Below are 6648 nucleotides of genomic sequence, written 5' to 3' on the forward strand. Positions count from 1 at the left end.
CACACACACACACACACACACACACACGTGTGTGTGTGTATACACACAAATATATAATATTTATTTTAGACGATGATGTATGAAATTGCACTTTTATAAAAAAGAACTTTTCAACTGCCTTCATCTCTCTCTCTCTCTCTCTCTCTCTCTCCTGCTGTATTCATGTTGTTAGAGCTAGAAAGGCAACATAAGTGGTTTGTTTGTTTTTCCCCTTGTTCTCTCTCCCATCTTGAAAACCCTTCTTGGTTTCATTGATATACAAGAGTTACATTTTTCTTTTTTAATTCTTGAAATGTTTTCATCAAAACTTAGTTTGCTGATGTCTTTTGCCTGGAAACCAAAACCCATCTTTTTGCTGTTCAGTGGGAACTTTAGTTGTTGCCTTGCATACTTTGTCTTGCCTCACCCCCACCCCCACCCCTATATTTTTCTCTGCAACCAGACACTACACCAACTGATATATTGTTACTCAAATGTTCTTATTGATTTGGAAACTGTCCTTTTGTTATTTTGCCTCTCTCTTTGTACAACTTCCACTACTGTCTGCTGTTTTATCCATTATTTCAATTCTCTGCTCTGCTTGTGCAAAAAAAAAAAAAAAAAAAAAAAAAAAAAAAAAAAAAAAAAAAAAAAATACTGCTGCCAAGAATATTTTTGGTAAATCTGACATTACAACAACAAAGAAAAAAATAAAATGAAGATGAAAATAAAAGCATTCTCTGAGAGAACTATGTCTAAAATTTTGTATTTTCTTTCCTTGTTATATTTCTTATGAGTTCTATGTATTCCTTGTCAGTATTTCTTTCTTGGAGAGGACTTTGTTCTTTGTAACAGATAAAGATAATGAAACAGTTGTTTGCCATTTCAAACCAAAACAAGGAACTAGTTCCCTTAGATGTGTTTTCAAAACACATCTCAGGTTTTACATCACTGTTTATTTAGTTTCTCAGTTTCTTTTAGAAACATTTTTAACATGATTGCTCTAACGTCATAGCTTGTGTGGGTGGTTGTTTTATTTAAACGATGGATGGTAATACAAATCCAACTGTTTCCAAGCTTGGTTGACTTGCTAATGCGTAAAGACAAGACATGATACTCAATAATCTTGTCTAACAAACTCTAAATAGATCTGTGGATGGTTGGGCAGACTTTCAGCAATTTAATTTCTTTATTTATAATTTTAAATTAAATTTTTAAACACTGCAAGTGATAAACCTGGTTGAATAGTCTTTAAACCAATTGAAAAAGAAAAAAAAGTATGGCATTTATGATATTGGTGTGGCCTCTTGTAAAGCCATAGGCTAAACAAAGACATTACTTTCAAATTTTGGCACAAGGTCAGTTATTTCGAGGGAAGAGCCAAATCGATTACATCAACCATAGTGCTCAGCTGGTACTTTTATTGATTCCATCAACCTTCGCAGTATTTGAATTCAGAACTTAAAGATAGATGAAATGCTGTTAAGCATTTTGCTTGGTATGCCAATGATTCTGGTAGCTCACAGCCCTAGGCTAAACAAAGATATCACCTGGAGAAAGTTACTAATCATATTCAAGTGTAAAATACCTTAAATTATTAGCTAACAAATAGACATTTCATTAGCATCTCATAAACATAATTACTAATCACTTCGTAATGTCTCAACTGATAACTCCACTGGTGCCATGTAAAAAGCACCCAGTCTATTCTGTAAAGTGGTTGGCTTTAGAAAGGACATCCAGCTGTAGAAGCCATTCCAAAATGGACAATGGAGCCTAGGCAACTCTTCAGCTGGCCACCTCCTGTGAAACTGTCCAACCTATGCTAGCATGGAAAATGGACATTAAATGATGATGAAGGTTACTTGCTGAGTTTTGCTATTTCTAATGCTAACCACTTTGGAACTTTTCTGGAATTCTTCCTTGTTTTTGTTCATTAAAAGAGTTTGAGGAAGAATAAAAGGACTCATCAGGACTCAGTGATGTGGAAAATGATGCCATGCTGGTTTGAAGATGTTTAATTTGTTTCAGGTAAGCAATTGTCAGGAACATAAAAACAACGAAGGGTTCTTTTAGCAGGACACAAGTCCATAGAGTTGAACTTTTGTGCTAGTTTGGCATATAAGAATTGGCTGTTTCAGGAGACATTGTAAGAAGAGAATATGTTGAAGGCCACATCTTCTGCAAGATCATTTGATTTAGTGATTGATCAGGTATTCCAACATAATAGACTACATGAGTACTGTATGGCCATTCTTTTAGTCTGCAAATATTCCAGTGCATAACAAGATCAATGATGCAGGCTGCCTGGTCAACTTTGCCTCATTTGATTTCACAACACACAAACATTGTCTATACACACAAAACAAAGAACTTTTGTCTTCTGTATACTGTTTATAAACTGTCAGTTACAACAATGAGTATTCCAGTTGATCCAATCAACAGAACAGCCTGCTCATGAAACTAACATGCAAGTGGCTGAGAACTCCACAGACACGCATAACCTTAACATAGTTCTCAGGAAGATTCAGCATGACACAGAATGTCGAGGTTGGTTCTTTGAATTACAAGTACAATTCAGTTTTGTTAGCTGAGTGGACTGGAGCAACTTGGAATAAAGTGCCCTTCCTCAAGGACACAATGTGTCACCAGCAATGACACTCGTGACCTTACAATCACACGCCTTCACATACTCTTCATGACAAATGTTCTAATTACTTCAATGCATCTATAGGTTTTAGGATATCCATGGCTGTCAATGAATATTCTAATATTGGCCTTGGTACTTCAGAACCAGTTTGAACACAATAGACCAGGCTCACCAATTTTCGGTTGTTGGGCTTGGAACCTGGTCAGACAATTGCTTTTAATAAAATTAAATGATGTACTTCAGGAAGTTGAACTGCTTTAAGAAACAAGTCTGACGGACTAAATCCATTAAGAGCAGTCTTAACAACTTCCCCTGCACAAATTTGTTTAGAAACCATTTTGGTTCCACACAAAATCATGAGCAAGTCAGAATGGAAACTATGGCTGTGTGTTTAAGGAGTTCATTTCACAATGACATTCCAAGTTCAGTCCCACCATGTGACAGGTTGAGCAAATATCTTATAAGGCAATGGGAGCCTTAGAGTCACCAATGCCTTATAAGGAAATTTGATTGACAGAAACTGTATGGAAGCCTATTATGTAAGCATGTATGTGTGTGTGGTTTTGTATGTGTCATGGTGTAAATACTTTCAGGCATTTATCACTAAAGGGACATAACTCACTAGATGACCTTAACCATTTTAATAAATAGAGACCAATAAAATGGCGACCAAACTGAAACTTTGGAGGTGATGTAATTGGCTAAAATCTTTCAAGGTGGTACCAAAAAGTTCCCAGACTAGTTCTGTGGCGTGCCAACAGATGGCAGCATATGGTTGTGTGTGCAGTGAAGCTAGCAGTGATCTTCATTCGGCAGTGTGCTGAGTGACCTTGCTGTGCTTATATTGCAAGTTGTGAAATTTGTGCTTTTGTGGTCATGTATATGCTGTAGTCTGCAATTTTTGTGATGAACAGGAAGCTGGAACGAAGAGCCAACATGAAATTTTGCTTTAAACTTGTGAAGTCTTCTACAGAGACATTGAGCATGCTTTGGCAAGCTTATGGCGACGAGGCATATGCAATGTTTTGAGTGGCACGGGTGCTTCAAAAGAAGAAGAACGTCCCTGGAAGCCAATGAGGGATCTGGAAGATCTGCCATGAGTGTTGCCCCTGGAAATGTGGAAAAAATTCATCAGCTTGTGCATGATAATCGTCGGAGGACAATTAATGACATTTTGAAGCATTTGAAGGAGGACATTCAACGAAAGCGACTGGATCTGTGATGTGCAAAGAATTGGATTCTTCACAATGACAATGCACCATGTCACCAAGCTCTTCTCACCCTGTCACTAAGCCCCCTCACTTGTGAGTTGCCAAACAACATGGTATTGCTTCTACACTCACTCTATTCACCAGATTTAGCACCTGCAGACTTCCATTTCTTCCCCAAGATGAAAAGGCAGCTCAAAGGTCACCATTTTCACACTGTTGTTGAAATGAAGAGCAAATTGCAAAGATCCTCAACTCACTTATGGAAAACAACTTTCAGGCCGAATTCCAAAAGTGACAGGAACATTGGGACTGATGTATTGCTGCGCAAGGTGACTATTTTGAAGAAGATAATGTTAAAACTTAAGTAAATAAGTTATTTTTTATTAAACATAACTCGCCTGGGAACCTTTTGACACCACCTCATATAGCTGCAGTCCAATAAATGAAGTTTTTTAAGCCAAAAGAAATCTGGTAAAAATGCTTAAAATATGATGTAAACCATAAATAACAATAAATGGGATTTTGAAAGTTCAACATTTTCTCAGGTGTTAATATACTGATTACTGAGTCAAAACAGATGATTTATGATAGAAAATCTAGATGACAAGAGAGGACCTAAACATTTTTGTATAGAAAATGGCTCCTCCTTCAATAATGATGTCACAACAAATTGTTGCCGTAGACATGGTTGTCAATCAAAACTTGCTAGTTTCATAAACCTTATGGTTTGTAGAGGCTGTTTTGTTGAAGAAGTCATCTTCATGTAAGAGTGAGTTGACTTGGTAGAGCCTTCCCCTACCCAAACCCTAGCCCATAACCCACAGAAGGAGCGGAACTTGTTAACTACACTAAATTGAAATTGCTGCTTCTACTTCCAGCAGTGAATTATTCCAATACAGAAATGTTTACAACTTGGCAGACTTGAGTTATTTGAAAGGTGAGTGTCAAAGCTACAGATATAACCTGGTGCTATTAAAATCATTTAAACGGCCAACCTCTCTATTTGCTAGTCTCTATACATATAAAATTCTTTGTCTGTCTGTCTGTCTGTTCCCTACGCATTCCCAAACAGCTTGACCAAATCAAACCAGATTTTACAAGGCAATAGTATTAGACGCCATGAGTGTCAACATGTAATTTTTATTTTCATTTGGATTAAAACAATATAACATTTTATCTAAAATAATCTTTCTATAGTCAACTATAGTAAAGGACATTTTATACCACCACCACCACCACCATGACTACACATTTTGTATATGTGTGTGTATGTGTCTGTGAGTGTGTGTGTGTTTGCACATTTGTTACATAAATGTCTGTGTGTGTCTGTGTTTGCATGTTCGTTATGTACGACATAGTAAAGGACATTTTATACCACCACAACACATTTTGTATATGAGTGTATGTGTGTGTTTATGCCTTCCTTATGTATGAAATAGTAAAGGACATTTTATACCACCACCACCACTACGACTACACATTTTGTATATGTTTATGTGTGTGAGTGTGTGTGCACATTCGTTACATAAATATATGTCTGTATTAGTATATGTCAGTACGTGAGAGTGTATGTGTGTGTGAGTGTATGTGTGATTATTAATTACACTGATGTAAACTGGGTTATGTGAAAGAGCTATACTGGCTCCAGCTAATGAAATGATTGATAAACTCTATCATGAACTTCTTCAAAAGTTAACATACATTAATTCACAAAACAGTCAATAAAGATCAGGCTATTCAATACCCTGTTGAATTTCTGAACACAGTTAAACCCACTGAGATTCCACCACATAACTTGACACTAAAGCTGGATGCTCCCATTATGTTACTTAGGAATCTTACCCACCTCGCTTGTGTAATGGAACTCAATTTTTACTTCCATGAAGCCCCATGTCCTACAAGCAACAATCATAATTGGTAGTCACAAAGAAGAAAATGTCTTTATTCCAAAATTTCCTCTCATACCTACAGATGTTCCATTTGAATTTAAGATGGTTCAGTTTCCAGTCAAACTAAGTTTTGGTATTTCAGTTAACAAATCTCAGGGTCAATCCCTCAAAGTAGTTGCACTTGATCTCTCTTCTATAAGCTTCTCCCGTGGCCAACTCCACGTTGCATGCTCACAAGTTGGAAGCAGCAACAATTTATTCATTTGGACACCAACAAAAGATTACACAATGACTATTGTTTACCCTGAAGTGCTTCAAGATTGACAGCTTTTCAGTTCTAAATTCTATTATCATTACAATTTGGATATTTTAAAATAAAATATAGATATTTTGAAATAATTATGCACTCATATTTATTGTTTACTAATCTGAATAAGAACAGCAGTAACCTCGGCAACACCAGGTAATTCATCTAGTCAATACTTTATAAATTCTGTTGATATGCTTCTCCTTATGTATTAATCCTATCATGCAGTGGCAATCTCGCTTGGCTCTGCAGGCGAAGTTCAAGCCCAAACTAAATCTCACAAACTATATATGGACAATTATTCCTAAAAACCCTATTAATAATGTAGGACTAATTAAATGGATATCAGAGACCCCCTTCAGTCACGAATGACCATGGGATTGCATCTAAAAAGTTACCCTCCAAGGCACAAGTCCAGGCAAGGTTGTTTATGCAAGACCAGCAGTCACCCTGGCCTCCCCTCTCCATGCCATCGATATTATCCAAGGGAAGAGCAAAGGCCGATACAACTTGGCACCTGTGACGTCACAACTCATTTCTACAGCTGAATGAACTGGAGCAATGTGAAATAAAGTGTCTTGCTCAAGAACACAACACGCAGCCCGGTCCGGG

At 36.9% G+C, this 6648-nt stretch overlaps 1 long non-coding RNA gene across 1 annotated transcript in view; it reads right to left on the bottom strand.

The window, feature by feature from the left end:
- Positions 1 to 270: 270 nt before the first annotated feature.
- LOC128248096 (uncharacterized) overlaps positions 271 to 6648 on the bottom strand; it is an 11786-nt gene continuing 5408 nt past the window's right edge. The window contains exon 2 of the long non-coding RNA XR_008264360.1: positions 271 to 3738. This is a non-coding gene — a long non-coding RNA (uncharacterized LOC128248096). The remainder of the gene's footprint in view (positions 3739 to 6648) is intronic.

This window comes from Octopus bimaculoides, chromosome 6, assembly GCF_001194135.2.
Source record: "Octopus bimaculoides isolate UCB-OBI-ISO-001 chromosome 6, ASM119413v2, whole genome shotgun sequence".
Taxonomy (NCBI): domain Eukaryota; kingdom Metazoa; phylum Mollusca; class Cephalopoda; order Octopoda; family Octopodidae; genus Octopus; species Octopus bimaculoides.